Below are 11,213 nucleotides of genomic sequence, written 5' to 3' on the forward strand. Positions count from 1 at the left end.
GGGCCCTGTGTGGGGCTGCGGGGACGTCGCGGGGTCCGCCCGGGAGCTCCCGGCGCTGGAGGAACTCCGTGGCCGTGACCCGGTGGAACCGATGCGCGCCGCTGCCAGATCTGGGAGAAACGGTGCGGGTCGCGGTAGCACGGGCTGCTCTGCAAATAGTAAAGGCGTGCTTGCAGAGTAGTACCTGCTCAGAAGGAAGGTAGAAGCAGCCCATCCTACACTTTGTAGGTTCACGCCTTTTTGTTTTTCCTTATCCAGAATGCAATTTGGAGGAAATCGGCACTCTAGGGTTCAGGCCGGAAAGCTTGGAGACAATGGTGCCTCTGCACCAGGTGGCACATAGTTGGTATGCACGAACAGTGAGAAACCTCTCGCTTGCAGTGGTAGATTTCTTCGAGGTTGCACACGGAGCCCATTGCTTTGGGAGGTGGTGGCCGAACTGTGCCATGACTGAATGCCTGTTGGTCTGCATGTGAAACTTACCAGGTGTTCATTGCCAGCACTGTTATCTACTGGTGTTTCTTTACATCAGTATGGTAGTATTACAGCTAAAACCTAGTGTTTCCTTCCAAACAGGATTCCCCTCTGCGCCTGGGTAGACATGGATTGGTAGCAACCCTAAGATATAGCACTCAAGAATATGAGAGCATCAGTGACTTCACAAAATGCAAAAAAAAATTGGATGTAGAACTAGGTGGTTGGTTTTATTCTTTGATAAATTAAGGATTAATTACTCTACAACTTCCTGAAGGAGGTTGTGATGAGGAGGGGTTTGACCTCTTCTCCCAGGTAGCAAACAGGACCTAAGGAAATGGCTGCAAGTTGTACCAGAAGAGGTTTGGATTAGGCATAAGGAGAAACTTTTTCCTTATGATCAGGCACTGGAATGGCTGCACAGGGAGGTGGTGGTGTCACCGTTCCTGGCAGTATACAAGAGGCATCTGGATGAAAAGCTACGAGATATGGTTTAGTGGCTTGTGGTCGCAATGGTGATGGGAGGACGGTTGGACTAGATGATCTTGTAGGTCCTTTTCAACCTTGTGATTGTATGATTCTATGATTTTAATCAAAGTGGAAAAAGTCACGTTGGTTTTTGGGGCATTCATTTGCTGACATTTTAACTTTGATAGGAAGATAAGGAGATGGTGTTTTTGCATTTAGTGGTACTTTGGTATTCTATTCTGCAGACATAGCATGCTTGTTCATGCACAACTTTGCATGCGAATTTTCAAGGGTAGCTATTCTCTTGTGCATGATTAATTGATTCCACACACTTTAGTAGGTAAAATGTGGTTTTTGATGCCAGCTTTATATTGTCACTGATTTTCATCTTCAGTAAATTAAATATATCTTGGTTAGCAGCAGGGCAAATCTACTGCTTTTATAAATTGAGTTTATACATGAGCTGGAATATGCCCAAATACACAAATGTGATTGTTGTGCTTGTGCTTTCCCTGCCTTTCTGCCACCATTATTTTGTCACAAATACAGAGAAAGACCGTTATTCTAGTGGCAGTTAAAAGTGTTGCTTGATCTCTTTCGAATGTCACGTGTTTATGAAGGGCTTTCAGAAGTGGTCAGCTTAACATATCCACCAGATCTTAAGCAACTGGAATAAAGTCCTTGTAAATAAATGCTCAGGCACATGCAGGATTGTAAGTTTCAGAGCATATAGTGGCAGCTGCAGATCTACCTGACATGTCCCTGTGGGTGGTGTGGTATCTGTTCTTCGTCTTCTATTTCATTTTTGTAACAGCAGTGACTCAAAAGTACCAGATCTTTCACAGAAAGCAAAAATGTCTGCGCTGTGAAAGTAGAGCCTTTCAGATGTGATGCAGGCAGTCCACCTACAGTTGTTGCAGAAAAACGTTAGAGAATATTCATATGTTCCTTGTTTTGGAGAGTGAGTCTGGAGGAGGTGGTGATGCTGCTGAGAGAGAGGGTGAAGTTAATTTCTGCTCTGAAGCACTGGCATCCAAAGCATCAAGAAACAGCTCTGAAAGATGTACTGTGTTTACAGGAAAGCTTAGTTTAGGATTTGGAGCCTGAACCACCACGTTTAACCACCTCTCACTCTTCCTCCATTTCACTGGTAATTCCATAAGGTGCAAGACTGAAAATGCCACTGGTATCTTAAAATAGGGGCTCAAAGGCCTGCATAACTTAGTTTCTTGCTTCATTTTCTGTTCTCAGTGAGCCAAACATATAAACCTATCCATGCCATCTGTTGCAGAACTGTCAGTTGAAGGATGTACAGAGTAGGTAGTGAGGGACTTTTAGTTGCTGAAGTGCTGTTACTGGAAAGGCACAGAGTGAGGAGATGGTTGAGAGGAGCTGATAATATTAGATATTTCTGCCCACAGAGTTGTCTGGATTGTTCTTCCAGTTAGCTCTTTTACTTCACAGCAACAGAACCTGCTTTTTTGTGTGAAACTTCTGTCTTTAACTCTGTCTGTGGCTGAGTCAACTGGGCTTTTTTTCTCATTTTTATTTTGGTACAGGTTCAACCACAGTGAGAATAAAAGGAGGTCCTTTTTCTTGTATCCATCTGACTTACCGTCTTCATGATGCTTTTCTTCTCTGCTTCTTGTCCCAAGGTGCGTCTGTTACAAAATCGATTACTTTATTCATCCCTTAATGCTTTTCTTCACCTCTCAGTTCTTTCGCTGTACTTGCCAGCATCTTTCCTACCTGCTAGAAATTGAATCTCAGCACTGTGCTTCTATCAGCCCAGTTCTACTCTGAGTTATTATGTTAACAACTGTTCTCTGGACTTCAGCTTCTCTGTTAAATATAACGACTTTGCTTACTGTAGGTCCCTGCTTGTTTGATTCTTGTTTCAAGATTACCTTTGTTTAATATCTTTTTCTCATGCAAACATGCTTCTGACTTTTGGTCTTCTATCTCACCACCTGTTAAATCAGAAGCTTTCTCCTAATTCTTGTAGTTAGAGCTCCCATTTCTGTACACTGTTTAATTCTTCCTGACTAATCCCCCCATCTCTCCTCTTTCTGAAGTGCCAGCAGTACTTAGAAGTCTTCCATTCTCAAGACTGTAAGTGTATGCAGATTTCAGAAGGGCAGTAATTGGAGTACTGCAAGTCCATGAATGCAGAGTATACTTTGATGATCTGGTGCCTTGCTGACAACAATAAGAGAAATTTGGTGCATTTCCTCTTTCCTTTGCCAGCTACCAAGCTTCCCCAGTTCTTCTGGAGCCTGGTTCTGGGAACCAAAGAAGTGGAAAACTCTTTGTTATTTTAAATTTTTGAAACGCTTCTGCTGGCTTTACAGGCTCAACCACAGAGTTAAGTGAATGCTGTGCCTGGCTGGTGGAATGAAATGGGATCATATCCTTTGCCAGAAGCAATCAGCTAGACTGGTAGGAGGCCCCTGCCCCTTGCTGGTCTTCCTCTCCCCTTTGCTCCCCTCGCTCCACTCTTAGTTCCCAGCTGTCCCATGGATTCCACATCCGAACTCACAGTCTTTCTTCCTCTGGCTCTGTGGCCTCTCTTCTGAGGCCTCTCACTCCTCTCAGTCTCCTGTACTGACCAGCCCCTGCTCCCCACCATGTGTGCTGCTGCTTACTTCCTACATCAGTTTTTGCTGTGGATTAATATGAGGGGATGTCAGCATCTCCCCCTTTTTTGTCGGAGTCTTTCAAGTCCAAGATGTCCAGTAGTTAAAATTCATGTATCTTCAGTTTTGTGTTTGCTATAGAAGAAATAAAGCATAACTAGAAAATAGCAGTGGATAATTTTAGCTTCTGGTAAGACTCAGCTCTGTAGTTCCTAGGTAACATTGTGTGGATAGCTCACTTAAATCACTTATAGGGTACGAAGGATGCATCTGAAAACAATGGAACAGAAAGAAGTATTATGCAGCAAGAAAGGTCTTTATACCCATTATTTCTTCCCAAATGGAATACGACTTGTGCTTTTTAATTTTATTAGAAAAACCTTTCCTGAATGCAAAGAGAAGTCAATTTTTGATTAATTCTTTTTGAGATTAGTTCAGTCTTCAGAAATTTACTAATATACTGAGTTTTCAGTAGTTATGAGAATATAGCTCTATTGAATAGGTTGGTATGATAGTAATATCCAAGAGTGCTACTTTAATGTTCACCTGTCTGTGGCTTTTGTTTGCACCTACATTTAATCAGTAAATGTTGATTATCAAGCAAAAAATGTAGCGGACTGCTGGGCATGCTTCAAAGCTTGATGCAGTCTATGACCATGACACTGATGTGAACAGCACTGAATGAGTTTTGCAGGAAAGCCCACTCGCAAAGTGCTTGTGCTGACCCTGCTGATGAAGTTCTGCTGTAATAAGCAGTGATGACACAAGTCACGATTTTCATTTTCAGCTGCTGTTGGTTTGTAAAAGCTTATTCAGGCAGGGGAGAAGGAGAGCCAGTTAGAAAAGGTGACGTGGCTTTGGTTTGACAGGAGTGCTAGGTTTACTTCCCAGTGCATTCATAAAATTATTTCTCAAGTTGATAGATCCAGGAGTCTTGCATTTTCATTAAATGTGCTGCTTACTACAGGACATTATTTCCACAGGCAAATATTCTTCACTTTTTGCAGAAGATATTACTGTGCTCTCTATACAAACATTATACTTCTAGATGTATTGCATCTAAAGACCTGAGGCCTACAGTGCACAACGCTGGTTTATTCTAATTCAAAGCCAGTGGCTGTCACTGGGCTGGAATAAGTTGGGGTTTTTTGTTTGTTTGTTTGTGTTTTTTTGCCCCCCCTCATTTGATACACATTTAATCTTTTATTTTTCCTTAACAAGTAATCTTGAAACAGCACTTTTGGTACTGGTAGAAGATGTGGAGTTATTGAATGATACTTAGGTCTTTGGAAATTAATGAGTTTTGAACATCAGGGCTTTTATAATAATGTGGGGAAGTAGTCAAACTTAAGTTAGAAAATGTTTCAGTGAGTGGAAGGAATCAATGAGTGAAAATCTTTCAAAAATTTCAGAACTTCCTGCACATTGATTTCAATTATTTGATTTTTGATATCCAAGTATTTATAATCTCATAGCCCTAATTCCAGCAGTACATTAACAGTTGCTTAGTTTCATACATACAAGTGCTTCTACTAATGTCAGTGGGATGAAGTACGTGCATGAAATTAAGCATTCAGATCGGAGCTGAAAAGATTATGGTCAGTACTGGTACATTCACTTGGCTAGGGTTGCAAGTCCGTTGAAACTATAATTTAACCACCCATTTTTATAATGAGATAGTTGTAGCTGTGAGTGTAGCTGAAGATGAGAAGCTTCCTGTTTGTCTCAGCTCAATTTGTAGCTGGTTTGTAGCTGGCTCAATGGAGTACCAGGGCTCAGTTTAGAGTGTGAGGAGAGGACCTCAAGTTGTGCTATAAAAATCACAGAATCTTAACTCATGATTTACCATGAGTTATAATAAATCCTAATTCCTGTTGAAACTAAGTTTATCTAAATTAATGTTACAATAGAGTTTTAGGTTATATGTATATATCAGGAAGAGTTTCTTAACAGAAAGGTTGGTTAGTCATCGGAACAGACTACACAGGGAAGTGTGAGGTTGCCATCTTTAAAGGTATTTAGGAGATGTATGGATGTGGCACTAAGGGACATGGTTTAGTGGTGTAGTGTTAGATGGTGGTTAGACTTCTTTATTTTGAAGGTCTTTGCCCTAAGTCGGAGTCATACAGGAGCATAACTAGAGAATTCAACATTTCTGCTCAGTGCTTAGGATGGCTCTGCTCAGTGCAAACCCACACTCAGCTGTGTGCAAAACAGGTGAGTGTAGGAACCAGCAGAACTGTACAAAAGAAAGCAGTTTAGATAGGAAACTTTGCTTCTGCTTCTCTTAGGAGGAAAGCCTTTGTGCTCTGTGGACTGTCTGTGTTGTGTGAAAGTATTCCGCTTGTCTTCACTGTCAGTCTGGTACGTTTCCTCTAGCAGCCTCTGGAAATTAGTGCGTGTGCTTCCAGCTCACTCATGTGAGTGACCTGCAGGTTAGTGATGTGGGTTTCTGTTATAGGGATTGCTTTTCTGAGTAGCTTTCCCTGCCACCCTCAGAAACAGCGATACTGATCAACTGAAATTAAATGTTAATTGCTGCCCTGCTTTCAAGAAAATGCTGAAATCTGTCTGCTGGGAACCAATCAGCAAGTCTAGTATTTAAAGAGAAATACTAGCATCCCTACCAGGGAGGTAGCCTGTATTTTGGAGTAAATCTGATCTTTTCCTTCTCTGAAATGAAATAATAAAATATGCAGCAGTTGATGCTGTAAATGAAATCAGTGACCCCAGGCAATGGCAGTGTCTAATATAATCAAGGAATGATAATAGAGTCCTACAGAGGTGGCGAATGCTAAGCTGTTGGCACAGAATGAAGCAGACTTGATAAGACTATTGTACTAGGGCAGTGTGTTGCAGTCCAGCCAGCAAATTAATGTGAATATGAAGAACTGCTTGCAGCTAGCATATGCAGACTTGTGCTGCCAGCTGTGGCTATGTTTAAGTTGCTTCTAAATCTAGAAGCATTCCTAGTGAGATATAATAAAGCTGGTGCTGCCAAGGTCTTTTTTGGTTGCCAAAAATTTTGCAATACATTTCATCCTTATCATAAAGCTGATACTAGTGTACTATGGCCAACTGCAGAGGCTGCAAAGCAGGTTTTAATCTGATTCTGATAGGTCTGGGCAACCACCAGACAGTATTGGCTTTCCAGGGAAAGAGACCAGTGAAAGAAGGTGACAGGGTGGAGACACAGTCAGGTCTTCTTGTCTCACTGATAAGTACTGCAGAGAGAGATGGCTGCTCTTTGAAAGTGCTATATTTGCTGTGTGCAATCACAGACATCCTGAATTTGTGTGCTCTTGACCCACAGTATAGAATCCTGCTGCAAGTACCTTGCCTTCTTGAGTTTATAACAGAGCCCATGACTGCACATGAGCTTTTTTTTCCCTTCATCTGTACTATCTGTAAATTGCTCTTTTTCTCTTATTTATCTTTCAAGTTTCTGGCTCTGCAGGGATCTGCAGTGGTTTGTTACATAACAGGGTCACCTAAGTACTCTGTGCATCCATTCCTTTTTTCTCATTTTCTTTCTCCTTGCTTGAGATATGCTGTGTGTTTATGCAAGGCTGTTGTCAGCCCAATGGAAAAAGACGTTTTGTTTGTATGTTGGTCAGTAAGAAGAATAGAAAAGTGACTCCACAGGTGTGATGAGGTCTTGTGCTTAGAGATGGTGAGAGTATCATCAGTGGAGGTGATGGCTGTTTCCCATGCAGTGGGCAGAATACATGACTCCAATCATCTTGAGCTGTGTTTAAACGTTTAATACAAAATATAGGAATAGAGCATTGATCATAGTGCCTCTTTGTGCCTGTGAGTTCCCAGACGATACAGCTAGATATGGGGGCAGACCAGGTTGTTCATGACTTTATCCAACTTGAAAACTCCAAAAAATGAAGATTGCGCAATTCTGAGGGGCTGCTTCAATGAATGTTCTTCTGTGGAAAACATTTTTCCCTAAAGCTGGTATGAAACTTTCACTTCTACTTATGCCCAGTGTCTCCTGTCCTTGCCCAGTGCTGCTGTGAGGAGTCTGGCTCTGCCTCTGTTATTACGGTGGATTCGATTCCTGTTTCACCAGTGTTTTGGGGTGCGTTTACTGTCAATGTAAGGCAATATATATGTTGCTGTAGATGTAAGAAGGACTGATGTGATTGTGTAGGGCTGGTTTTCTAATTAAAAATTAGCCTGAGTTATGTGTAGCCCCTGGGATCTACTGTCAATATATTTGCTACTGTACCTGTTCTGATGGGATTTTGCCCTCCTGTCTTGTAATGACAAGCTGTGAATGTAAGCACACTTCTCTGGCAAAACAAAGCTCTCTGATGGAAAAAACTCTATGAATAACTTTGAATGAATGAGTATTCGTTAATTTGTCTGTAAACATGTGAGTCGAATAGGATGCCATTTCTCTCAGAAGTGAAGTATAATTTGAACAGGAACCACTGCTATGCCCTGGGGAAATGTTGCTTGAGGTCTCGGAAACAAATGTTGTATAGTCTGAGTGTTGGAATTGAACAACCTGGTGAGTTGCATATGCTAGAATTTATCTTTTCAAGTCACTCCATTAACTGAAAGTGATGCAGCCTCATCTTTAATCAAAACCTTGTTTTAATAATTTTTGTTAAGTGAAAGTGAGAAGTGTAATTTTTATGCCATCTTGAGAATCCTTTTGAGATTAGGTGCCCTGACTAAAAGGATCCTCTTAAAACATCACCACCAATGCTTACTACTGTACTTTTCCTTTTAAGTCTGGTACAGAAGTGAGCATTCCCTTGGGTTTATGTCAGTCTCTCTGTATTTGCAGCTGGCCTACGCAGATTCATTGGTGATCAGTGGCACATGCAGAACATCCACAAAGACTCTGTGGAAAGCTCTGATGATGAGTTTTTTGATGCTCGAGGTCAGTGCAAAGGTTTGTTGTACTATCCCTATTCTTTTGCCAGATTTGCCACAAGTGAGTAAGCTCGTTTTGGAATGGACTAACGACATCGTTTTCACCAGACTGAGGTATGATTTTTTAACAGGCCTGAGTTTATCAGAGATGGGTGAAGTACTGGTGTGGATGAATAAGCTGCCATGAACTGGATCTGGCATCAGAACAATATGGAGCATATTCTGCTGCATCTATCACTTCAGGCCTGTCTGGAGTAGGACTGCTTTTAATTACTTGTTAAAATTGTGGTATATAATAAACTTAAAAGTGCTTATAATTATAGGACACAGCTCCATTTTCAGGCTGAAATGAATATTGAACCACCAACATATATATAAGTTCTACTATGTTGACCAACGTTTCCCTTACATCTGGAGAAAAGTTCTTATTCATCTTCTGAGAAGCTCATATAATTTGACTGTTGTGGACTATTTTGGCTATAGTATAGCTGATTTCATTTCTTGAATGAATGTAAGAGTATAATCTGTATGTCTGTTTCCTATGAAAAACAATTACAAGTTGATAGTTTAGTGCTGTAAGTATTTTCAATTTTTAGAAACTAAGGAAGGAGAATTGTGAGTTAGGCAGGGCTGTAGGTTCTGTGAAATTTCTGTGAGCTGTTAAGAAAAAACAAATGTCAGTTTTAGGGTTGTTTTGATCTTCAGCCCTTTTCTGGAGTGGGGAAAGGGGAAGGAATTCTAACTAGTAAGTCGATAGTAAACACTTGAGTGATTTATTCCCAACTTTGTTTTTAAGTGACCTGCTCGAGGTAAGAACAAATAGTCAAACAACTCTCTCCTCTCTGGTTTTCCTGCACAAAATTTATGTAGTGCATAGGTACACTTCAGGATATGTCAAGCAGGAAGCTTCTTTGGGGCGTCTGTGCTAACTTAGGCTGCTTATTTCTCTCACAGTTACTAGTTATAGTCCTTTGTGGTGTTTTCATGTTCATCGCTGCCATTTATTGCTTTCCTTTTTCCTCATACAGAAGAGGTGGTGGAAGGAAAAAGTGCTATTCTCATCGGCATGAGTCAGTGGAACTCAAATGACCTTGTTGAGCAGATAGAAACAATTGGGAAGCTGGAAGAAAATCAAGGTACCGTTTAGCTTGCCTTACATATCTATTTAAAGTTCAGCAATTAGATGCTAGACATGTAAATACTCAACAGAAATAAAATTCATAATATCACATAATTTAAAGATTTACATAAACGTGTAAGTAATGTTTTAGTGATGGGAAGTGAATTAGTGATCTATTCCAGGAAGAAACTTCTCAGATAGGCCAAGTAATGTCATAAATGTATTAACACAGTGGGACTGTTTTAGATTCCAAGCTCAACAACCACAAGATGGTTTACAAGACTGCAGCCTGTATTTTCTGTGTTTCTTATGATCAATCTATATTAAAGACTTTTTGGTCATTATTATTAGTTTATTTTCTACATAGAGTAAGTCTCTGTTACTTAAACACTCTGAAGTCTTCTTTCAACGTCAACAAATCATTATAAAAAAATTTCAAGGAGACACATTTTAAGAATATTTTCAGACAGCTTTAGCTTAACATTTAGGTAATAGTGCACCATTGATATGAGTGAGAAGTGAATGCTGATACCCAGTAGGAATCTAGGACCTAAGACAGAAGCCTAAGCAACTCCTTTTAATTGTTTCTTTTTCTCCTAAATTACCTTGTCATTTAAAAATTAAAATTACCTCACTGAATTTACAGAGAATCATAGAACCATAGAATGATTTGGGTTGGAGAATGGTGGACCTAACTTACTTGCCCATCTGTGACAAAAGAATTTGTGTATAATAGTGCTTGTTATTAATCTAACTTTTTTTAAGAATGTTGTGGATTTGTGCATTTGAAGATCCTTTTTTGGAGGCTTTTCTATATTGATTTGTTACATGTAATCAATCCTGAAAGTAACTACGAGCCAGTCTATTTCAGTATAAGGATTGATTAAAAATAATATCTATCTGATTCAGAAACTTTTTGATTATCTACCATCGGAATGTTTTATTTGCTAGCACTTAAATGACCAGTAGATGCCAATCCAGACATTACGTTTACAATTGTTAAATAGGTAATTCAGGAAGATTTCTTTTTTACATTTATTCTTAATTATGATACCAAGTTTTCTCTTATGTTACTTGGTAACTTACTTCATTGTGTTTTTGACTCCATATGGAAGTTTGGAAGAGTTGCTAGATGTGATGTAGTATACCATTTTCTCTGCAAGACAAAAAAGAGTAGTGAGAAAAATTAATATCGTATTGTTTCAAATATGGCTTAGTTTTCTGAATGGCTCACCATCTTGCATGCCTGCTAAATATGTGAGATTTTGTAGCAGATGAAGCAGTTACATGCATTTCCTCCTTTTCCTTGCCATGTTATGCTTTCAAATTCAGCCCCAGTGATTTGTTATTTACCGATTTCCCTTACACCTACTGTGTCTGTTTTCATGGAATTATCTGCCAAATACTTATTGCAGTGTTTTTAGTACAAATAATTAGACAGTGCTTTTGTTATAGCTTAATGAGACTGAGTAGAATTATTGATTCAACAGTTTCAAAGATATCTGTGATCAGTAATCTTCGGATAGAGAAGGAAGTATTTCAGCCTTAGCTCAAGTGTTTATAGTCAAAAATTATGAGTCCAGGTAAAGCTGGGTTTTCTCTTTAAAATATTGTGTAGA

At 39.8% G+C, this 11,213-nt stretch overlaps 1 long non-coding RNA gene across 1 annotated transcript; it reads left to right on the forward strand.

The window, feature by feature from the left end:
• The first annotated feature begins 2,495 nt into the window (after positions 1–2,495).
• On the forward strand, positions 2,496–9,631 carry LOC104913905. The gene is made up of 3 exons (XR_795694.3): positions 2,496–2,597; positions 8,386–8,481; positions 9,503–9,631. It is a non-coding gene; the product is annotated as an uncharacterized LOC104913905 (long non-coding RNA).
• Positions 9,632–11,213: the final 1,582 nt, after the last annotated feature.

Source organism: Meleagris gallopavo, chromosome 21 (genome assembly GCF_000146605.3).
Source record: "Meleagris gallopavo isolate NT-WF06-2002-E0010 breed Aviagen turkey brand Nicholas breeding stock chromosome 21, Turkey_5.1, whole genome shotgun sequence".
Lineage (NCBI taxonomy): Eukaryota > Metazoa > Chordata > Aves > Galliformes > Phasianidae > Meleagris > Meleagris gallopavo.